Source organism: Myodes glareolus, chromosome 21 (assembly GCF_982192425.1).
Source record: "Myodes glareolus chromosome 21, mMyoGla1.1, whole genome shotgun sequence".
NCBI classification, from domain to species: domain Eukaryota; kingdom Metazoa; phylum Chordata; class Mammalia; order Rodentia; family Cricetidae; genus Myodes; species Myodes glareolus.
The window spans coordinates 40936496-40961291 of record NC_142046.1 but is presented as its reverse complement, the minus strand read 5'-3'; the positions used below and the strand labels follow the sequence as shown (position 1 = coordinate 40961291).

Below are 24796 nucleotides of genomic sequence, written 5' to 3'. Positions count from 1 at the left end.
TAAGCTTATAAATTGTCGTGTCCACAGACAAAAACCATTCCCTAGGATTCATAATCCCCCAAAGTTACTGGTTAAAGGAATCAAAAATCCCACAACAAAATCAACCTTCCTATAGCATTCTTCCTGGTTCTTAGACCTCTGTAGTTTTCTGTGCAAGGTTATAGGTTGACCCCATGTGACCTAACCCATTAGGTTTTCATCCCCATGCTGCTCCTCTTCATGTGCTGTCAATCACCCACCTCTCTCCATCTTTTCTCTCTTGACATCTATCTGTTCAGGAACTCCCATTGCCACATTCTAGGTCTCCTTGCCCACACAGTTCTAGAACCCTGGTATCCTCTGGGTTTCTTCCTTGGCTCCTTGTTTGGTTTCGTTGGCCACTCTTCTCTCAGATATTTTCCAAGCCCTGAATAACTGTCTCCTGCCTTTGCCTGGTGACACACTGATTATATTAATTTTAGATATCTCCAGATGCCTCAAACACAAAATCAAAAAATGAAAATCTTGAGTTTCCTGTGGTAAATGGTGCTTTTATTTTCCTTGTAACTTGGCTTCTTCTTCTCCCTCACCATTGCATTCATTTGACAATATCGGATATTCGTCTGATTTAACCCTGTAACTTTTCCTTTCCATCCTTGGGCTTGGCTCAGTTCCTAAACTATGTACTTTAACACTTTGTCTTACTTTCTACCCCTTTCAAGTCTTCCCCTTACATAGGGGGCAAAATTCTCTGTCTAAAATTCAGTTCAGAGCCTGGAGTGATAACATGGACCTGGACCTTCCAAGCAGTCCGAGGTGGTGGCAGGAGGACTGGGAGGGCTGGCTCACCCTGACCCTGGGTTGCACGGCAAGACCAGTTCTCAACAATGACAACAAAAACAATATCATCATCATCATCACCAACAACAATACCATCACCACCAACATCATCACCATCACCACCAACATCATCACCATCACCACCAACATCATCACCATCACCACCAACATCATCACCATCACCACCAACATCATCACCATCACCACCAACATCATCACTATCATCACCAACATCATCTCCATCATCACCAACATCATCACCATCATCACCAACATCATCACCATCATCACCAGCATCATTACCATCATCACCAGCATCATCACCAGCATCAACAACAGCAAAGAAAACGTACTAGTAGAAGTAGGGCAAGAGGAAGAGAAAAGGATTTTTTTTTGTTTTTTATTTTTCCTTACAAAAAGTATGCTGTTGCTTCTTTTTAACTTTTGCTAGCTCCTCCATGGCATGCCATGGCTCACAATAATGGGCAAATGTCTTGGTGGGTTTCCAGGCCTTCAGTCAATTGGACGAGACTCCCTTCTTCGCTTTCTTTCTCATCACCCTCCACTCTGCACTTTGCATGTGAGAAAGACCAAGTCACTGAACTTCACTCCCTGCCTTCTCTACTGCACTCAGCACTGTTTTCTCTCCCAGCCCTGCCCTGTTGCCTGCTGCTGTTGGCTTTGCTGCCGTGTCTCTCCGGTCTCCCTATTTGAGACTTAGCTCAATTGTTCATTGCAGGACGACTTCAGTTGAGTCTATAATTAGACTTAATACACTCTTTGTTCTCTCTGGCCCCTGGTACCTAACTCTGGCTTGCCGATAGTTGTGATCACAGCACGCTGAGAAATCCATGCTGGCAACACACTGGCAAGCAACGTCCTGTTTTCTTCCTCTTGCTACTATATGAACCTCCTCTCCCCCAATACATTTTCCAGTGTCTGGCCTATGATAAGATCTTCAGTAAATTCTGTTGAAGGGAAGTGTATCAGCGGCAGTCATTTTTCTCCCTTCTCAATACCTCCTGGCATAGTGATGTTTCTATTACCTTCTTTCTGCTTTATTTATGAGGAAGCGTGCTGTAGAGGCAAGTATATCATGCACAAAGTCATTAGGGAGCAAAGTATAGGACTTAATTATCAACACCATATATGCTAAGATGTTAGATGTAGTTTCAAAAATAAAACGTGGCTGCCTATAAAGCTGGGGTATATGTCAGGCATGAGTCAAATTACCTGGGTCGTGGTTCTCTTCCTCCTGTCTCATTTTTGTGCCCCTGTTCCCATTTCTAGTTGGCTGTATGACTTGGATATGAAATCCTAATATAGTGATGGAGATGAGATAGTGTGAGTTAGACAATGGAGTTTTGAATAAGCAGCATCTGAGCTCACTCCCCATGATAGAGGCCCTTCACTACATCAGTTCTCTCTATCACGTCCTCTTGCTTCAACCTCCTCTTTATTTTATTTTGTTTTTATTTTTTTTATAATTTTTATTTTATGTGCATTGGTGCTTTTGCCACATGAATGGCTGTATGAGGGTGTCAGATCCCCTGGATCTGAAGTTACAGACAGTTGTGAGCTGCCATGTGGGTGTTGGGAATTGAACCCGGGTCCTTGGGAAGAACAGTTATTGCTCTTAACCTCTGAGCCATCTCTCCAGCCCCTTATTTTTATTTTTTAAAGAAGAAAACAAACTATTGTTTTTTCATTATACATACGAATCCAAGTTCCCACTCCCTCTCCTCCTCCCATTTCCTTCACTTACTCCCCCACCCCCATCCACTCCACAGAGAGAGTAAGGCACATTGCTTTGGGGAAGGTCCAAGGCCCTCCCTACTATATCTAGACACTTCAGCCTCCTCTTGTTGTTGGAAAATAGCCTTGGAATTAGGTTCCACCAATATGATATGAAATACTCAAATCCAGATAGAATCTTTTTGGAGTGTAATTTCAGGGTGATGATTAACTTCTATGGGCTGGACTTTCATTCAAACTATAAAGTCAAATTTATATTTTTTGTAGGTATTTGACAACCCATGCTTACTTGTAAAATAAGAAATATTCACTCTTAGTTTCATGGATATGAGCTGCAAAGGGAGCTAGATTTAATGTAGAGAGGATTTTAGGGGTAAAGACCCTTCAAAATGTGTATAGAGACAATCCTTAGACCCGTTTCCATTCTGTAATCTCTGAATGTACGGGGGGAATGCCAAAAGACCAATAAAGAATAGATGCTAAATAACTGGAAACCAAATGGGAATCTAAGAGGTCAGAGAACACAGTGTTGGACAGGTTTGGAATTGAAATTCTAGCCCAGCACAAGTAGGGGACCAGGAAGCAGAGACCTTTATCCAGAACCAGGGCTAGGCTGCCATTTTCAAAGCCACCTCCCTTGATGACTCACTTTTTCCAGAAAGAACCCACCTTCTAACAGTTTTATAACCTCCTGAACAGAATCATTGATTGGTGACCAAGCATTTGAACATATGAGCTTGCAGAGACATTCACATTCAAACCGTAGCACAGCACACACAGGAGCAGATCCTGCAGACAAAAGACCCTATTTCAGGTTACCTTGGAGTTAGAAGTGTTCTCCCAGGCTTAACTGTCAGCCACTTGCCTACTTGACCATATACAGAGAAAGGATGTGTCCATCACACAGTAGCCTTAGGGCCCATGTATTTTATTTACTTTTACTTAAATTTCTGCTGTCATCTCAGGAAATACTTGCTGAGTAATAGAAGATATAGAAGTTACATCTTATAAGCTAGTTATTCATACATAATATACCTCTTTGGTTAGAGCAGGAGGAAAAGACGATAACTGGAGAAGTTAGATGTTCAGTGTACCACATGAATTAAAGATTCAATAGTTTTTGCCAACTTCAGACATTTACTTATTGATGCCTTGGCACGGTTGACTGTGCCATGCACCATCAGCATAATTGGCATTAGCACGGCGTTCTTCCTTAAAGGCCTTATGGTGGGGAGTCATTCGTAGAGATGTTTCTGTGGGGAATATATAGGTGTCACATTGAGAGAGGCAAGGGAACTCCTAGGAACCCTAGGATCAATGCCAGAAGGTCTTTCTTCGGTCACAGCAGCAGATAGCATTTCCTACGTGTAGCTAGTTTGTACTGTTGGTGGGTCTTGGCAGGAAGCTAATTAAAATTCTACAGGGTTTGAATACTTGCTGAACCTACATACTGTTTCCAAGTAAAATATTGCAAGTAGTCCAACTCTTAAAATGCCTTGGTTCTAAAGGCTGATTTGTTGCCGTGGGTCTAGTTTATAAAGTTTAAAAGAGGCTGTACCTTTTAATGTTCTTTATGATGAGAACCTTATATCTCAATGGCAAGTGATAACAATATCTCACAAGATGTTTTGCAAATGAAGGTACTTGGTCTGGGATATAGATGTTTGTATCTTACTGTGACTGTATGCAATAAAAAAAAAAACAAGTCAGCTGTAATGTCAAGTTCTGGATAATTAAAGAGGGGAAGTCCCAACTGGGAGATGTAAAGTAAGGGTTTTAAAAATACCTGTGAAAAACAGAGACATGGTAACTTAAATAGAATCATAAATGTGTCTGATGGAACAGAATAGGAGATCCAGAAATAAATCCATATGTTATAGCCCAGTTGGTTTTCAACCAAGATATAAAGTTAATTAATCTAAAGTGGACAATTGTTGTGGACCACTGACTCAAGTTTTACAACCTTGAGCTGGAAAAAGATGCCTTAGACATGACACCAGATGTATTATCTCTAAAAAGGGAAAAAAGATTAATTAGATATCTTCAAAGTGATCAAAAGACACAAATAAGGCAACAAAAGACAGGTCAATCAACAAAATATATTTGTATATTTAATATCTAATGAAAGGATCAGATACATTATTTATAAAGAAGTCTCAAATATTCATAATAAGAAAATAATTCGTTTTGAATATATCTGTGTGAGTTCTGTTTGTGCAGTGTGAACCCATATTCGTACGTGTAGTGGTATATAAGTATGTATGCACATGTGTTTGTAGGCACGTAGAGGTCTGAGGCTGATTTGGGAATCTTCCTTAATAGGTCTCCATAAGATTCACTGAGGCAGGTTCTCCTTGAACCCAAGGCTCACTTAAATGACTTGTCTGGCTAGCCAGCTTGCTTTGGCTGTTCCCCATCTTCACCCATAGGATACTTAGTAAATACCACTGTTAACTTGTACCAGGGAGGGATTTTGTTATACCCATGTATGTTCACATCACTTAAATCTTTGATGTTCACAACTTAAGCAAATTGCATCATGAAATGTGTTGATAGCATTAACTTAGCTGAACAGTTGTGCATGAGACAGTTCCCACCGTCTTCATAATGCCAAGGCTCTCTCTGTGTTATAACACACACGCATGCATGCACACACGCACACACATGTTTTCTGCCATTAGGCACTTAGAAGACAGATCTGCCTTTTGCAGCTGCCCTTTCACTCTGGCGTCATCATACTGGGGAATCATTAGGTGCCGAGTGAAGGGATAATTGTGCAGAAAGATTCAAGTCCTGACTCCTTGCTTTTACCTTGGAAAGCATGGAAAAGCTTTCATCAAAAACATCTTGAAATAGTATTGATGGTTTGCAAACGTGCAGGCAAGGATTATCTTTTAATGTACTGTTTATTCTCATAGACTTCCCTGGGCAACAGAAAAGAAAATAAGCCAATCATTTATTAGGAAAACATCTCTGTTTCTATTCCAGTGACATTCAAGTATATCCCACCAGTAGAGTTTCCAGCACTCTGAGCAGTGTCTTCTTGGTGTTGGCTATCAGACTGGTTGTAGCCCAAATGATTCCAGTTAGAGTAGTTTCCTATGGACTCCTCAAGAAAAACCCCATTTTGAAAACATCTAAAATAATTATTTGAGTCTTTCCTGTATGTATGGTCTTGTAACCGTTTGGCTGTAGTGGCTTGATGCAAATTCTCCTTCTGTGAGGGAGAGAGGCAGACAGAATAGGAAAGGAATAAAGTTAAGCGACCACAGCAACAAAACCCTGAGAAAATGATCTGTCAGTGCCTGAGGCGTTTGTAATAAAGAGAATCAACTTTCCGGGGATGAAAGAACCACATGAGACAGTTAAAATGATTCTTCTGGGCTTTTTGCCTAGTTCGTTACTTTGACAAGAATGGGATTTGTAAAAGGTATGTATTGAATGCCTGAGTATTTGAAAGCGTCTACATTGCTTATGACTAATAATATACTTTCTGATTATTACAAAATCATGTTTCTTTGACACGATGTAAGTCATTCATTTCCTCATTCAATAACAGGCCTTCGTACACCGCCCCGCCCCATGTGTCAGGCACTGTTATAGGGACAAGGCATTAAGGGATGAGTAGAACATCCTTAGGGACCTCAGCTTCTTGTAGAAGAGGCAAGAGATGTAAAAACAGTCATCTTGGAGGGTGATAAATCCTGTGTGAGAGATTCTAGGAGAAAGGAAGGAGTCTATAAGAAGGAATGGGTTGTAGTAGTCAATACTGAGGAGGCCACCAATTAAACAACAGCCAAAGAATGATGTCAGCTCCCATGCAGGCATGGGAGGATATTCTAGACACTGAGAACTCATAATCAATCTTTCATAAACAGTGTGTCGGGGTACAAAACCAGTTTGATGTTTCTTCTTAATTTATCGGTCACAGAGTAAGGAGAGACAAGATAAAGAGGTACTAGATCTTGCAGAGTCTTGTGAACAACATCAAGGAGATAGCATTTTACTGTATGTGTGTGATGGGAGCCATTAGGTTTTGGCAGAGGAGGGACATGCTTTATGATAGCCGATAACTGGGGTTGGTAAGAGAAAGGATGAGTTTGATGAAAAGGGGTCTAAGGACAGCTGAGCCTCCATTGCTACAGTCTAAGAGAGGGATGGTGGACATCTGAATGACAGTGATGACAAAAGAGAAAAAGGGGCAGAGGGTATTTAGGGATGAAATGTACAGAACTGTGTGAGGAAGGAGAAAGAGACAGAGGGACCATGCTTCTGTTGTCATTACTGCAGGGATGGAGGGGATGGGAGGGTGGATAAACTTGTTCATTCAGGGAAGACTTAGTGAGTGCTGGTCTCCTGCTAGCACTCGACGAAGTACATGGGAAAGATCCCAAATTCCAAACCTGTGGATCTTACCTGCTGGAAGTCTGAGTGACATACAATATCTATGCCCAAGAGAGGTGCGTGCTAAGCGCACGGGAGAGAAATGCTAAACAAAGAAAAGCGCACAACAACTGGAAGGGGAAGAAGCTTAGTAATTCACAGACTGGGAAACCTCTTTGAGAAGGTGACAGCAGGGGAATCTTGGAGAAAGGTAAGAAGGAAACAACTAGGGGAAATGCTGTCCACGCAGAAGGAGCTGTAAGCGTAAGGTTTTGCCTGTTGTGTTTATGAAGTGTGTAGGTTATTTATGGTTGGTGCTTCTAATATTTTGTGCAAGAAATCCTTTCTTGCCTTTCAGTCTGAGAGCCCATGTTCCTTTTGATCTTCTAGAAGTTTTGCTGCTTTGCCTTTGATACTCAGGCCTATAATCTACTTGGGATGCTTTCTTCGTGCAATGACATAAAGGCCCAATTCTACCGTTTCTCGCACGGATGGCCAGTTGTCTCTGCAGCTTATTCTGTACTTTCCCACTGCCCTGCAGCTCCATCTGCACCAAACGGGAACTGACTAAAAATGTGTGGATCTATTTCCAGACCCTCCGTTCTGTTTCATTTGTCTGTCTGCGATCATGGGCCAGTGCTATCCTGTCTTAATTCGCATAGCTTTATAGTTAGCCTTGAATTATCGTAGAGCAAGTCATCCTGCCTGGTTAGTCTCACAAATTCCTACATCTCTGCATTATAGCCTAGCAGTTCTTTTTTAACTTTATTCTTATTTTGAAGTATTTTACTATTGGAGACTTTCACACATGTATTTTGATTACATCACTTCTGCTCTCCACTCCTTTTTGATCTACTCTCATCCCTCCACCCAGTTTTGTGCCTTCATCTTTGTTGTAAACCCCATCAAGTCCAATTTGTGCTGATCGCTCTCTCTTGGGCATGTGGTTCTTTGCTGGAACAGGGTTGACCTGTCAGGGACCACACCTTTCAGAAAACCGACTCTCTCCCTTGCAGCGGCTATTAATCATCAATACAGCCTGAGCTAGGGATGGAGTTTCATGTTCACCTCTGCCCTCCATGTTGGGGTTTTGTCTGGCTTGAGTGTGTCAACAGCTGTAGTGTTCGTATGTGTAACTTTGCTCTGCTGTGTCCAGAAGATATAATCTCCTGGTGGCCACCCATTGCCTCTGACTCTTACAGTCTTTCCATTTCCTCTTCCATGATGATGATCCTTGGCAGAAGGGTGCATATGTTAACCCATTTGGAGCTGAGCACTCCCCAATCTCCTATTTCCTGTGCCTTGACAAGCTGTAGGCCTCTGTGTTATCTACAGAAAAAGGAAACTTCTCTGATGAGGGTTGAGAGATGAACCAATCTATGGATATAATAAATCATTTATAATATAGCATTCATTTATCAGAATAATAGTAGTGTGTTCTCACCTATGGCCTATGACATGTGTAGCCACAGGCTGTTGGTCCCAATACGATGCCAGTTATGGGTTTCATCTTACAGAGCAGGACTTAAATTCAATCAGAAAGTGGTTGATAACTCCTTTAACATTTATACAGGCTATCAGTTCTGTTTTGTTTGCTTTTGGCTTTTATGTTTTTTGAGACAGGGTTTTGTTGTGTAGCAGCCCTGGCTGTCCTGGAACTCACTTAGATCAGGTTGGCTTTGAACTCACAGAGATCCACCATCCACCTGCCTTTGCAGTTCAAGTGCTAGGATTAAAGGTGTGTATCACCACGCCTGGCTCAGACCATCATTTCTTCATTCGCCTGTTTCTAATCTGCTATTGAACTTACCTGGTTTATTCTTTTTAAAAATTTTAAGCATTTCTATTACCATATATCAACTATACATGATAATGGGTTTTCATTATAGCATGATGTGCATGAGGGTGCACTTGTGCCTGCTGGAAGTTAGAGAACAACCTCAACTGTCAAACCTCATTCCCGCTTTTGTGTGGGTACCAGGGATCTGGACACAGGCTTTCCAGCAAGTGCTTTTATCCACTGGGCTATCTCTCTGGCCTGTATAATAATTTTAACCATATTCACTCTCCCATTTCTCCCTTCCAGTCTCCCTAATTCTCTTCTCCCTCACTAATGCCCTTTATGCTCCCCCTGTCTTTATTAGGGTTTCTATTGTTGCGAAGAGACACCTTGACCACGGCAACTATTACAAAGGAAAGCATTTAACTGTGTAGCCCACAGTTTAGAGGTTCAGTCCATTATCATCATAGTAGGACATGGTGGCAGGCAGTCAATCACAGTGCTGTAGAAGGTGCTGAGAGTCCTACATCTTGAACACCAGGCAACAGGACGTAGTCTGAGACAGTGGGCATGGCTTGAGAGTATATAAGACCTCAAAGTCTGCCTCCACAGTGACACACTTCCTCCAACAAGGCCACACTTCCTAATAATGCCACTCCTTATGAGGTTGTGGGGGCCAATTGCATTTAAACTACCAAGCCTCCTCCTCTCTCTGTGTGTTCCAATGATTTAAATTTGGATTGCTCATGTGAACATGGATGAAGGATTATTTCGAAAAGGCTGGGCAGTTTACCAGTGGCTATACCACTAAGAAAATGTCTCCCCTCTCCCAACAATTAACTGCCCTTAGTTTCCCCGAGAGAGGTGGTGCTTCATGAGTGCTCTCCCAGACTGTTATTAACTGCCTGCAAATTCTCATGGAGGAGAGAGTGCTCATCAGTCCCTCCCCCATCTGTGATAAAATGTTGAAGGTCCCTGTAAAGCAATCACAACTGTTGTGAGTACAAGGGTAGACTAGCCATACTATGTCAGAAAGTGTTAAATAACACGTATCCTTTCCTCTGGCTCTTACCTTTTCCTGCCTTTTTTTTTTGTGGTGTTCCCTTGCCTTCATCTAAGGACAAATGCTATAGGTTCCCCTTTATGGCTGAGCACTCACCAAACACTTTTTCTCAGCACTTGCACTTGTACTGGTTGTGAGTCCCTGTAGTAACTGCCACTCTGATCAAAGCTGACATTGATACTAACTGGTAGCCATAAACATAAGCGTTTAGAAGGCAGTCTAATGGGCATATTATGTCCTTTCACTAAAGAATAGTAGTTGCTTGCCCTCTAGACTCTGGGACTTTTCCTGCCATGGCTTTTGACCAGGTTTATAATACCAGGCATGAGCCACCTCCTATGGACCAGGTCTCAAACTTTATTAGAAAGAAACTGGTTGTCTCTTGTGTTGGTTTGAATGAGAGTACATCCCCTAGGCTCATATATTTGAATGTTTGGTTTTCAGTTGGTGGACTGTTTAGGGAAATTTAGGCAGTGTGGTCTTGTTGGAGGAAGTGTGTCTCTGGAGGTAGGCTTTGAAGTTCCAAAGGTCTATGCCAAGCCCAGGCTTGCTGTCTCTTTCTCTGCCTCTCACCTGCGGATCAGGAGGTAAGTTCTCAGCTATCGCTCCAGTGCCTTGCCTGCATGTCTGCCATGATGATCATAGACTAACCCTAGGAAATTGTAAACAAGTCCCCCACTAAATGCTTTCTTTTATAAGTTGTCTTGGTTATTGTGGTGGTTTTAATAGGTATGGCCCCCATAGACTCATATGTTTGAATGCTTGGCCTATAGGGAGTGGTACTGTTAGAAGGTGTGTCCTTGTTGGAGAAGCTATGGCCTTGTTGGAGGAAGTGTGTCACTGTGGGGACAATCTTTGAGGCCTCATATGCTCAAACTATGTCTAGTGTCGAACACAGTTCCCTTTCTGTTGCCTGTGATTCAAGATGTAGGACTCTTAGCTCCTTCTCCAGCACCATGTCTCCCTGCATGCTGCTATGCTTGTCATCATGATGATAATGGAGTGAAACTCTAAAACTGTAAGCCAGCCCCAATTAAATGCTTTTCTTTGTAAGAGTTGCCATGGGTCCGGTTGTCTTTTCACAGCGATAGAAATCCTAATTTAGACAGTCATGGTGCCTCTTCACAGCAGTAAAGTAGCGCATAATACAGCTCTCAGCAATCATGCCACTACTGCACCAGTGGCGACAGCTTCCACGACAGGTCAGAGGTGTCCACAGAGCTCAGTAAGCCCGTGGATGACCTTTCTCCCCAGCTGTCACAGAACAGCACCTTCCCGTACTACAAAAGCTAGCCAGCAGGGAAGGAGTTTCCAAGTTAATAAATTAACTTATTTTATCTATGTCCTCCAACCGAAGTACGTGATACCTTCAACAATAAGGCCTTATCTTCTAGTTCTGATGGACCACCATGAACAGTGGCAATATCCTGTATTGTTTTGCTGACTTAAGAGGCCTTCCCTGGCTAATAACTCATAGAAGTTAGCTCACCGCCGGCAATGAGATTTTCATTTAATAACTCATGTCTGCTGAGAGCAGCTTTATCTATTCACACGGAGTACCTCGGCTAAAGCTCTTGAAGCTTGTTAATAGTGTGTATTCATTGAGCAAAGTGATGAGTTTCATAATGACATTTTCATACTCCATAATGTGCCTCTTCTCCCACAATTTTGAATTCCTTTCTTAAAATTTCAAGTTCAACTTGTATCTCTATGATCATAGTGTATATTTTTGTTTTATAGACTGTTTCTGGTAATTTTCACAGATAACTTTTCATCCTTGCTGATTCTGTCTTGTAGTGTGTATTTCGATACATCCCATGCTCTGGCTATTTGGTAGTTACTGAATTAAATGCTCCTGGAAATAATCTGATATCAGATGATGTCATCCTCTTCCTGGGACCATGCTCCTTCTTTCATGTGCATGAAAGCATTAAGAGCCCAGGTCCACAGCTTTGGAATAACTCTTTTTCTCTCGAGGCTGGGGTCTCATGGTGTTGCCCAGACTCGACTTTAAGTGGCTAAGATTTCTGAATCACTGAAATTATTCAAGGTCCCAGCCCAGAGGTCGTTTTTCTCAGACGTCTACCCTCTTGAACCTGGGCTCTGCACCTTGACCTAGGCTTGCTGAGCTATAGCTGCTTCTAACAAAAGTCCTTCTGTGGTAGAAACCAGGTTCTACTGGAACAGCTATTCAAAATTTGGTCCTACCCAGTCTTCCTGAGGGATGCTCCTCCTCCTCCTGTCAGTGGGTGGCTCTACCTGTGCTCTCAGCTTATGACAAAAGCAAGAGCTTTGAGAAGCCATCAAACTCCAATTCCGTTCATCACATATAACTAATACTTTGTTGGTGACTGGTATTTACTAATTAAAAATCTGACTGGTTATTTTTTTTAGCCATTCCAGCAACTTTCATCAGTCATTATTGATTCCATTTTCAAATAAATTAAGTTATATTTTAAGAAAGAAAATCACTGCTACCTGCAGACCTGTCTATGGATTGAGACAGGAAGGGATGGATATCTTAGTGATTGAGGCTAGAACTATTTGAGCAGTGGCTAGACCGTTGATTCTGGTTAAGATTAACTTGGCTCCAGTTACCTGTAAGTTTGTTCACATCGAACAAGTTACCCAACCCACTAAACCTCGATTGCTTTTGAATAAAATAGAGAATAAACAAAGCCTTATTCCACTGTGCTGAATTAAATGAGGCCATGTGTGTTAACCACGTGGTAACATCCTTGGCATTTAGCAAATACCTCATAGCATTTAGTCATTCTTTTCTCTATTTGAAAACCATTGGTGAAAATGTCAGTAGTAGGCAGCAGGTGAAGATTTGGCAGGTTACCATGACCAAAATGAAGTTCAATCCCTTTGTGACTTCTGGCCAAAGCAAGAACTGCAAATGGCATTTCTTCTCCTCCTCTTCCTTCTGTTTTTCCTTCTTTTTAAGTTTGTTATTTTTATATGCGTTGGTATTTTACCTGCATGCACATCTGTGTGAGGGTTTTGGGTCCCCTGGAACAGATTTACAGACAGTTGTAAGCCACCATATGTTGGTGTTGCGAATGTGGGTACTGGGAATTGAACCAGGATCCTCTGGAAGAGTAGTCAGTGCTCTTAACCACTGAGCCATCTCTCCAGCCCCCTCTTATTGTTTATTTATTTATTTATTTATTTATTTATTTATTTATTTATTTATTTGTTTGTTTGTTTTTGCTTTGAGACAGAATTTCTTTGTGTAGCCTTGGTGCCCTTGAACTTGCACTGTAGACCAGGCTGTCTTCAAACTCAGAGATTCACCTGCCTCTGCTTCCTGAATGCTGGGATTAAAGGTGTGCACCACCACTGCCCGGCTGTAAACAGCACTTCAATGCACCTTCTTACATTTGGAGGAAGATCATGTTTTCTCCTCTTTCCAAAGAGCCAAGAGAGAAGTATAATGATTGGTTAAATAACCAGTTAGAAGTATCATGTTTCATCCATTTGAAAGAATGTTGGTATTTAGGGTGGTCAAGGACACTATAAAGGTAAAAAGATTTGAAAAGTAGTTCTGGAGTGCAGGAAGACATATATCCTCTCCATTGAATGGGTGCAGAAAGAAAAGTCTAATGGTACAACTGTCCCATGTGGTCATCCACTCCAGCAAGATGGACCGAAAAAACAAAACAAAAACAACAACATCAACAACAACAAAAACCCAAAAACTTCTGGAGAGGACAGTCAAGTCTTGGTAAGCAGGAAAGAAGGGCAGATATGAGAAAGAAACAATTGAGAAGAATGCTGGAGTAGAGAAATCTCAATCTGTCATGCACAGCTTTCATTAAAGACCACTTACGTTATTAAAAAAAACAGTGGTGTATTTAGTGCAAATATTATTCTCCCTGATTATTGTAAAAACATTAGCCTAACTTGTCCCCAAATTGTGAAAGGGACTTTTATGAAATGGCCAAGGCTGCTGTGAACAGTCATTCAGCTTGTGCTGGGCCCAATTCCCACATGCCAATGGACACACTCACCTGAGTTCTGCTGTGTATTCATCTGTCTTGAGGAACTATGTGCAGCGACCCTGGAAATATTCTTCAATGGTGGCATATTTAATACATTTTCAATATTGATTTGCAAGTCCTAATTGGTTTTAAAGCTATAACTAGTGTTCATAATTTTGTTTCATAAGAGAATCTCTTGAATAATGGTTTCTGCCATGGTATTAACTGTCTGTGTTGATGTGAATAGATCGCAATATCCCAAGGCCTCTACTTCTTCATTTGTCAAAGAAGAGAGTTGGACTAAATTATCTCCGTCTCATAAGTTCTGTGATTTGCTTGTAAAATGCAATTTTAGTATCTTTCTAGTAGATTTGCATGTGTGACTGAGTTTCTAGTGTTAGCCGGGCAATTTCAATTTTATTTATAGGCTGGTAGTTAGCATGAAGCATCATACTTTTTTTCCATCTGCCATATTAACAAGGCATACATATTCTCTAACAAATGTGACCTTTAAATAATGGTGCTCAGTATGACCTTACTGACGCTGTCTCTGCCTGTCCCAGAGCTGTGGTTATCTGTGTATAAATGACCACATCAGGTGCCTTCTTAGTTCCCAACATTTCAGATGCCTAAAAGGAAAACCATCAGTAGTGATAGTGGAAATGGCGCTGTGGATATGGGAATGGAGTCTCAGCTCACCTAACATAACCTGTGTGCCCAGTGTTAGTTACCCACCAGCGAAACGAAGCAGCTTCGAATGCAAACCCAGTAAGCTCGTGTTGCCTCCTCCCGACCTGGTCGGCTTGTTAAGAAGCTTCAAGGCAAATAATCACTTTGCAAATACATACCAGCGTTTTAAGACAATTGGTTAAATAAATTAGTTTTTCATTTGGGGAAAGGAGAAATGAGAGGGGGCAAGGGAAGAAGAAAGAGCGAGAGCAAACAACAGAAGCTCATGACAGTTCTTGTCTTTTCGAGTGAGCAGAGGCTCAGACCACGAACTCCTTGGCTACCGACAGGTGCTGCTGCAGGTGCACACAGGGATGCCGTCCAGAACTTCCACTGCGAGGAAGCCCTCATTACAATGCATAGTATTTGAGAGTCGCCACGACGGCTTATACTTCTCTGAGGCAATAAAAGTTTCTTCGGGGATTTTTTTTTTAATTAAAATTTCCCTATCAAGAACCTCTTTACAAATATATTGAGTAAATATAACCGACGGCGACCCTGACTTCCAGCTGTCAGAGATCTCCATAGAATATACTTTGATTATAAAATGAGATTGACAGGGACCGGAGAATAAAGAGAATTCCAGCAAGCCACCGAACTGTTAAGTCCCTTTGTTCTCCCAAATGTCCTAGTGTGCAGCCACGGAAAAGCGTTACTATTAAAGCCTTCTTTTTACTATTTTTGAGAAAGGAAAAACCTAATTGCTTCCTAGAAGCAAATGGCATGGTATTCACTTGTGCGCACAGGTATTCCGGATGCAAACCTATTATAGATCCATATCTCAACAATGCAGCAATCAAGTTATGTTAACTTCCTTGACTTTGAAAAAAAAATACAGTAACATTATATTTCTCTGTCATTGATGCTGTTGTGTGAGGGGGACCAATTACCATCTGTGAGAAACAGAAAGGTCATTGGGTCACAGAAAACTGACCAGTCAGAAATGCTGGTACTCACTGGCATTTTCCTTAGGACTGGAAGTCATTTTGCAGATTCTAGATAGTGACATTCTCGTGTGTACAGGATTGCTTGTGGGGAGGTGGGAATAAAAGAAATTGTTGCCCAGAGAAAAACGAGCAAAAGTGTTCATTCCTCTCCTCTTTTTTTTTTCCCTATAGCACCTTCCACAATAAAATGAGCTGGTCTTGCTCATTCTCGGCTGCACTTAGATTTGTGGCTAGCCTTTCTGCTAACTTTTGTAGATGATGTAAATCCACTGACTCTGACCTAGTCCTTTCTCTGATCCCTCTCATGGAGGCTTTTTTGGACCTTCCAAGACACCACTCCTTTCCTAGTCTACATTCACTTGTCTAACTCACTTGAACTACAGTTACATTCTCCCACGATGGTTCCCTCAGCACCGGCCCCATGATCCATTATCCATATTCAAACAGCTACCAGAATAAGCAACCTGAGACCACCCCTCTGACCTTTTTGCTTCCCTGCCCAAGAGTTTGCTAAATGACTTCACATAATCTTGGCAGTGACTGTCAATTCTTTCAGAATCTGTGTCCCTGATTTTAACAAATATTCCATAAAACTTTATCTACAGCCTTGAAATGAAAACTACAGAAAACATATATAACCTATACATGTAATTTCAATATTAATGTTATGTAAAAAGAAAAAAACTATGATGCCAAGTGTAAAATGACATGTATTTGATTGTGCAGCTGTTTGGATGGGACCATCAGAAAGCATGCTTGCACCTACGTGTAGGGTGACAGCGGCTGTGATGGTTACAGGTGCAGAAGGACTTAGAAGCCTGCGTTCACAGTTCAAACCATTGAGTAGTATCACTGTTAGTGACGTAATTTTGTAAAATGGAAAATACCAGGGATGTGATCTGTAACACTCATTCTAAACTTTAATATAAACATGAATCACTTGGAAATGTCTTTAAAGTGCAGATTCTAGGGTGGAACGTGAAAGTATGTATTTCCTTTAAGCTCATAGGTGATGTATAGGTCCATATACTGTGTGTCGAATCATCAGACTCTATGCTAGAGAGACATTATTTGCATCCAGAGGCAATGGGATCTACTGAAAAAACAGTAAAATCTTGAAGTTCATGTAATACTTGTGACCTGGAGTTATCTGTAAGTGAAGTAACTTCTTTTCTAGAACATGGCCATGAATTTGGCAGCCTTAGTGGTCTGGGAGCCCAGAACAGGGGCCCAAAACTGCCAGGAAGACCCAGCATCTTCTCTAAGGAATGGTGGCTGAGGTTTGAATCCTCTTCAAGGGACTGATAAGGGAGTCTTCAGAAGATGCAAGATAGCAGGGACCACCCTGCCAAACCTAAGCAGAGCCTACAACTCCATGCTGTTCATCCCTCAAGGTATCTGTGACCCTCAGTTGGTAGAGAGGTAACACTAGAGGAACACAGTGACTCTGTCCTTCAGTCGAGAAGTTGAATGTGTATGACTTGTGTTTGTAAGGACCCCAGACCCGGGGTGGCTCAGAAACCAGAAGGGAAGTCAGTACAGAACTGTCTAGCTGTTCTAGGTGTGATGGCTTCCTGAGGGAAAAACACGGCATTCAGAGAGTTCTATGGAGAACTGCTGCAGATATAGCTGATATGAACAGAGAAGACAGGCACTCCCAGGTCTGCTGAGAGAGAGAGAGAGAATGAGAGAGAGAGAGAGAGAGAGAGAAGTAAAGGCCTGTTAGACACGTATTTGTTACTATATCCTCCATTAAACCCCAGAAAGACGTTGACAACCCTCTATGGTGACAGTGAGTGACTGTGATAGAGGCTGCATTGGTACACGACGCTAATGCGACTTCATGCGTAGTCACGGGTTGAAGAAGCCAGAGACGTTGGGTGTGAACTGGCACCTCCCATAAAACACCTCCTCCCCTGCTGTCCCCTAGCTGTGGCACCCGCCATCACCATAAAGACCCCATCTCACTCTTCCTCACCTTTATCCTGACAGCATCTACAGCAGGTCTGTATGACTCTTACACACCTACAACCATACTTTGTGGTACAGAAAGCAATTCTTCCTTGACCTGTTTTTATAATGGGTTATTCGCTTCTCACATTTCCCACCCTTTTCTGAGGTCATAATGTCACATTTATAAGAGAAAATGAATTCACCTTTTAGACCACTAAGGTTTTGAATCTGTATTTTAATTGACAAACAATTACTGCGTACACTTATGGGGTATGATGGGTTGGTGTGGTGTATATGGACATTGTAGGGCAATTAAATTAAGCTAATAAACACAACTGTTACTTCAGCCACTTACTACAAAAGTCTTTAGTTTTGAAGGTGCCTTTTAAGGCGAAAGAGATGGATGCATTATGAATTTCATGCCGTCCTATGGAGTGGGAGAGGCATGCCTACGGACACAGTTGATTCTAGGCCAGTTCTCCTTGAGCATCCACTGAATATTCCAGAAACGAGGTAACTCCCACATCAGGCTTTATATCAGCTGCTGCAACCTCTGCACTAAGCCTCTGTATGTCGACCCTGTGTCTGCAGCAGGGGGATCTGTACCGTTGTTTGGAACTCTGGGTCTACCCCACCTTCCCAGAAAGACTGGCCCCTGTGATGGACAGCCAAGCTCAGAGTTCCCTAGCAATGGCAAAGATAAGAATCAGCAAAACATTGGCAGTCACTGTGTACTTTTTCTTACTTGCTTCCATTCAGATCCTTTATTCTATTTCTCCAAGAATCGTCCATCATGAACCTTCCATCAATCAGTGATGCAGAGAGGGAAGTCTGTCCCTCTGTCAAGGAGACCAGCTTGCACACAGCACCTGGTTTTCAGTCCCTGCCCACAGGACTTTCTCTGCCTGTCGCTGAGATTGTCTCAAGATGATTATCCTATCAGAAATGAACTTAGAGCATTTTGACTTTTCTCCAGAAATTTCTGCTATCAGTAGGAAACCATCTTTGCATCCCGTCTTTTAACCTGCCCGGCTCCTTTCATCTCCTCTCAGCGATGACATGTCCTGATGTCCTGATGTTAGCCAGTCAAGCATCAAGGCCTGTGTTTTCACTGGAGGAGGAGGAGGAGGGCAAGCAAAGATCAGTAAGTGTAACTCTAGGTCCTGGAAAGAGGCCCAGAGGAGGCAAGATGCCTAAGATTTCCATGCTGAAGTGGCAAAGGAAATGAAGAAACCAGGAGAGGGATTTACTTTTGTGACAAAGGAAGCATATTTAGTTTTAAAAGTTATTATTTAAACGATAGATCGACCCCTAAATAAAAATATGAAACATTTTCCTCTCATTGGATTTCAGTATAATAAAAATGGATATATTTCCAGCTACTCAGATAATGGTGAATTATTATCTGAGAGATTTAGAGACTACAAATAAAATTCTCAGTGTAGCTAAAAATTGGCTTCATTAATCCCATTAGGTAGTGAAAGTGAAGGTGATATTGATTAAATTGAAACAATGAGTGGGTCTATTTCATGCAGGCAGTGGTGCTTAATCATTCTAAACATTAAGGATATATTTGTATAATTTTCTCTTTCTGTATTTTCTTGACCTCACATTCGGCTCAGATTGCTCCCTTTGCTCAGGAGTGTTTTGCCAGCTCTTGCCTGTGACGCCTCTCAGCTGTCCTCTGATAGGGTGCACATAGGTGGCTTCTGTCTGCTCATCAGTTTATAGAATAGGACAAATGCCCTCTCCACAAAGTGCCTGTGCAGATAATCAATCCACATGGAGCAGAAGATAATGTGTGTCCAAGAGTTGAGTTGGAAACTTGGGAGAGGCATCATCTCGAAAAGGCCAGCTGTTTTTGTCGGGTTCTCTAGAGGAACAGAACTTATAGAATAAATCTTTCTCTCATATAGATATATACATCTATATGGGCTTCATTAGAATGACTTATAGGCTGTGGTCCAGCTTATCCACTAATGCCTGTCTGCCAAGGGAAGGTCCAAGAATCCAGCATTCATTCAGTCTATAAGGCTACGCACTCAGCCGGTCTTCAGTATGAGCCAGTGTTGAAGAAGTGGGCTCTACTGCTGGTGAAGGAATGGACTTGCCAGCGAGACCAAGAGCAAATAAGGAGAGAGAGCTTCCATCTTGCATGTCTTTTAAAGAGGCTGCCAGCAGAAGGTGTGGCCCAGATGAAAGACGGATCTTCCCACCTCCGAAGATCTGGATTAAAAGTGTATCTTCCACCTCATAGATCTGAATTACAGAGGGGATTCCCACTTCAAATGATTTAATTAAGAAAAAAAAAATCCCTCACAGGTATTCTTTATCACTTGGATTGTAGTTACTTCCCGGTGTAGTCAAGAACCAAGAACAGCCGACACACCCACTTTCTTGTGCCTCCTAACAAAAGCGACGCCATGTGGCCAGAAATGGGCTCTGCTGTCAAAGGGGCAACAACCCAAACGTTTTACTGCAGATCACTCTGTCTGAAGGGCTTCTGCACCATTTGGTCACAGCTTTAGTGACTGGAGCGACCAGGATTCTGGGAACAGGTTTGCTGTTTGCCAAGCCCCTCCCCACAGAGTGAGGAGACCCCCCCAAAGGTCACTACTGTTCAGATCCTCTCACCAGGCTTGCTGTGAATCCTTGTGGGGAAGAGCACTTTCTCCCGTTAGAGCTGCATTACAAAGTGTGTAAGCGAAATAAGGCAGTGGCGGACACACAAATCACTCTCATCCTCACTAACTTTTAAGCAAGTTGGTCTTACTGCTTTTGGTAAATCCAAAATATTTTAGTCGCATGTCTTCTTGTGGTTCCAACAGAAGAGACATGCTACCATATTGGGTTTTTTTTAAAAATTCTTTTAAATGCCACAATTTAGCTTCACTCAAGATATGGCTAAAAATAATAGTCACCAAAGGAGGTGGGCAATGTGTCCTTTTGTCCCTTATAGAATTAGCATAGGCTCTATGCTCTGGTATTCACTTTCCCTTAAAACTAAAGCGCTTCCAAAGGCGACTTCTGAGTATTTCCTAAAACATAGTCCAGTGAAGAGCTCGCATGCCGGTAATTGAATTTGGCAATTGCTTTCAAGGAAGGAAAACAGGGCTTTGAAAGAGTCCAACAAAGGAGAAAAGGCCATGTCCTGGATGTGTTATCTGCTGGCCTTTCTTGGGAGCAACACCGAGCCTGCTGTGAGGAGCCCCAGAGAGCATGCTCCAAAGCTGTTCTTCCAAAGGACAAATGAGAAGTGGGGTACAGACCAGCTCCCATCCGACATCAGTCATGGGCTGTGCCCCTCCCTGCTATTACTAAGGGTATGCATCTTCTAGAATGCACAGGCTCCTGCAAATATTTCCCCTGGTGGCCAGGGGACAGGAAACCCAGGAGCAAAAGGTGAGAGGTTTAGGGTGCCAGTGAGGTGAGATTGAGCTGCTGCTGGGGCATGCCTGTGAGCAGTAGGTTACCACAACACCTGCAGCCAGAAGTTTGGTCAAGGTCAAAGGGTGAATGAAAAGGTGTTCAGATGGGCAAAAGAAAGTCAAAGTCACCATTCGATGCCAACTTTTTTACCAAAGTGAAATGAGATGGCCTAGTCCCTATACAATCTCAGGTCTGAGCTGCTGAGCCAACCCTCTCCGACAGGCACAGTGCTCGAAGCTTTTAGTAATGGCCCATCTTGCATAGCTGAAACTCAGTACTACAGAACAGCAATCCCCCACAATGCTTAGCGGCTATCATTCTTTCATTCTCTCATGAGAATTTTCCAGAAGCACACTATACCTTGAAGGGTTTCAAGGTTGACATTAACGCCTTGACTAATCATGAGGACTGAAAGGCAACTTTTGGATCGGCTGTCTATGTGTTGCACATGAAGGTTTCATTTTCCTAGATCTGAAGGAACTTTCCTGAACAAGAAAGCTTAGTCTGAATCCAGAGCATCGAGCGGGAAGTGCAGCAATGCAGTTACCATGCTTCGTTAAGTTCGCAGTGGACTGCAGGCCCGAGACTCCCGGCTTAGCCATACACTGCAGCTGACTCAATGCCTTAGAAATCTGCACAGTTAACAGACCGCGAGTGATGCGCTGTTGAAAGAGTCTCATTTGATTATCGTTCAGCCAGCGAATCTAGTCAGCAGTTCTGAGATTCTGTTGTTGATTTTTTTTTTTCGGTTTTTGTCTGTTTCTTGAATTCCTAAGAAATGTATTCTAATACTACTTCATAAATCATGGGTCCAATTAGAAGGTGCTCTAGAAAATCTTTAACGTAATTGGAAAGTGTATTACTTAGGAAAATGTATTACTCTAGTAGTTGCCAATGAAAACTCATTAATTAAAAATAAAGAAGACACGAGGGAAGTGCTGGTGAGGACGCAGAGGGGAGGGGACTCTGAACTGCTGGGGCTGCAAATGGCCCTGATGACCATAATACTGATAATATGGAGGTTCCTTAGAGAATTAAAACTATAACTACCATCCCATTCAACAACCTTGACTTCGTGCTTTCCCAAGGAAATGAAATCAGCACTATGCAAGACATCAGCCTTCCCATGTTCATCTCGGCATTTGTAAAAGAGCCCCATAGAGTGATAATGCGAGTGTCACCCGGAGGTGAGTGAATGTGTGCATGCGCGTGCAAGTGTGCATGAAATGTACTCCAGACACAAGGAAACTTTCAGCCAAACAAAGGAAGCAATTGTACTGTCTATGACAATGTGGGTGAACCTTGTGGGCGCTGTACTTAGTAAATTAAGTCAGACAGAGGATTTCCAACGCTATGCTGACATGGCTTGTAAGTAGGACTGAATGCAGAAGAGGAAGCAGAAGGTAGCAATGTGTTTAGTAGATGGAGGAGGGACGGTTTTGCTCAAAGTAAACCTTTCAGCTATAGCATGAAGAAATTCAGACTTAACATACAGCGTGGTGACCATAGTAAAATGGAGTTGTGGGCGTGGAATTGGCTTAAATGTTCTCTCTACAAAACCAGACCAAACCAGGGAACCATAGTTTAAAACTAACTTGTTAATGACCTTTCACACAATCTTTGGCTGTCAAGTAATCACAGCGTGGGGCTGAAGAGGTGGCTCGGAGGGTAAGAGTGGTCTTGTAGGAGACCCTGGTTCCGTCCTCAGCACCACATGGCAGCTCACAGCCAACTGAACTCTGGTTTCAGGGAGTCCAGTGCCTTCTTTCGACCTCCTCAGGCAGCAGGAACACATATGGCGCACATACATACATGCAGGCAAAACACTCATACGCATAAAATATAATACATAAATCTAAATTTAAAAAATAAGCACAATGCATACCTTAATTTACTAATTAGTATGTAATTACTATAATTACATACTAGTTATACACGCATAACTTATTTACTAATTATACACGAATAAAACTAGAAAAAGAAAGGTGTCTGACACCATGTGAGGGCAACACAAAAATGTCTGACGTGTGTTCACACAGGGTAGTAAAGAAAATTTGATCTTACTTTATATGTTTGAGATATGGTTTCTCTCTGCAGCCTTAGCTATAGCTTGGAACTCCCAGCTCCACCTGCTTCTGCCTCCCTAATTATGTGATTAAAGGCATGTGCTACCATGCCCGATTTTTTAAAAGCCTAGGAAACTAAAGCCTCAGTAAGATGCCACTGTACTAAGGGTGAGTTAAATAATTTTGACTCATTTTGGGAAATAGCACCAAGGACAAAATGATGGCCATATCCCTTTGGTTCTGGGATAGTTTACAGAGCAAGATATGCTTGAGCTGAGGGTGGTGAAATAAATAATAACTACTCGGCTTTTACAAGAAGAGACCGGTAGGTGTGGTAGGTCATTACCAACACAGGAGAGCTGCTAACAGTGACGCGGCATGTGTGAAGAGCTCTATGCAGTTTGGCATGAGAAAAATCCAGGCTGCATTCAGTGGAAAGAAAGACATGCTCTCACTGATGGATAAAAAAGGACCTGGTATCTCTAGTAGAGTCTGGGCTCCATCTAATAAAGGACAGATTGAAGCTTGATAGCCCGAATACCAGAATGTTTTTTTTTTTAATATTTGGCTATTAGGAATGAAAAGAGTTAAAGTTTGACAAGTTCTGCATAGAAATTCAACTGCTACAAAACTAGAATATCTGATTTTGATCACTTGATTTTTATCTTTGTTCTCGCATGGCAACATCTGGCCAGGGTCAAAGGCACCCAGGTGCTTTCAGGTGGGGGCATGGTTGATGTGCCTCCCGTCTTAACCACTACTTACTATGTAATGCCTCGTTTCCTTCCTTCCCACCGGTGCATGTGAACCTGTGCAAAGGCTCACAGTGATCTTATTTTTCCACTCTGGAAGGATTCAACATAAACTTTAAGAGGGGCGGGCCTGTTGGGAAGCAATCATTAGATGATGAGCATTTTCTCGAATGCTCTGCTTCTCGGTACAGGATCGGGGGCTGGATGGAAACGGTACCAGAAGGGGGACATCTAGGGTTGCTCTTGACTTGGGCAATTGGGTTACCTGTGATGCCATCAACTTAGTCAGATGATCAGGTTCTGAGGAAGGCACTGTGGTTCTTTTCTGAGTTTGTGGCTTTTAGATCTCAGCCAGAGACTCGCAGTTAGTTGGATACATGAAATTAAACCGAGGACATGGGAACTTTGAGCTCATTTGTGAGAGCGGGAGACCCGATGTGCTGAGTGATAAAGAGGCAAAGAGGGCACCATAGAGATGCCAGAGGGTGCAGGGAGAATGTGGGTCTAGCTATCTAATGGGGTTGCTCAGCTGGTATAGGTGCTGACATGTTTGATTACTAGTTAGAATCATTTTCACGAGAACTTCACAGATTCGCTTTACTTTATAAACAATTGACAAATACTATCCAGGATTCAAACTCCTGACTATGTGACCTGTGAGACTGGAACAGATGATTACATGCATGGAAAAGCTAGAGTCACTAAACTCTTTGGAAAATACGAAGTTATTGTCAATATTTCTCTAGCTGCGAATAATCATGAGTAAGCAGACGCCTGCAATCGGGGCAGCCTTGAAAGACAAAATTCAAATTTCTAAATCTCCCAACCTAAGTGGCAATTAGAGTCACACCACCATGCTTTATGTGTTCAGTTTAATACGGTTTTATGGATTAGGACAAAGTCGTCTCCTTGGCTGAATAGTATGGAATTTTCTGTGCGGGCTCATATCTATTCCTCTGAGAAGCATAAGCAGAGTGCTGGGGAAGTTGGCAGAGTGCTTAAATGAGCTTCAGCAGAGTTGTCATTAACAAGGAGAATTGTCGAAATTGCACACATAAAATGAATGGATTCCACATTGTTTAGTGTTTATCTACTCAGAACATTCATTTTAGAGGTTTGCTATGATTTTATGGG

General features: G+C 42.2%; 1 protein-coding gene across 1 annotated transcript in view; it reads left to right on the top strand.

Annotated features, from left to right (window-relative positions):
* The window catches only part of Ccdc148 (coiled-coil domain containing 148), a 262678-nt gene that overhangs the window by 127061 nt on the left and 110821 nt on the right, over positions 1-24796 (top strand). The window lies entirely within an intron of this gene.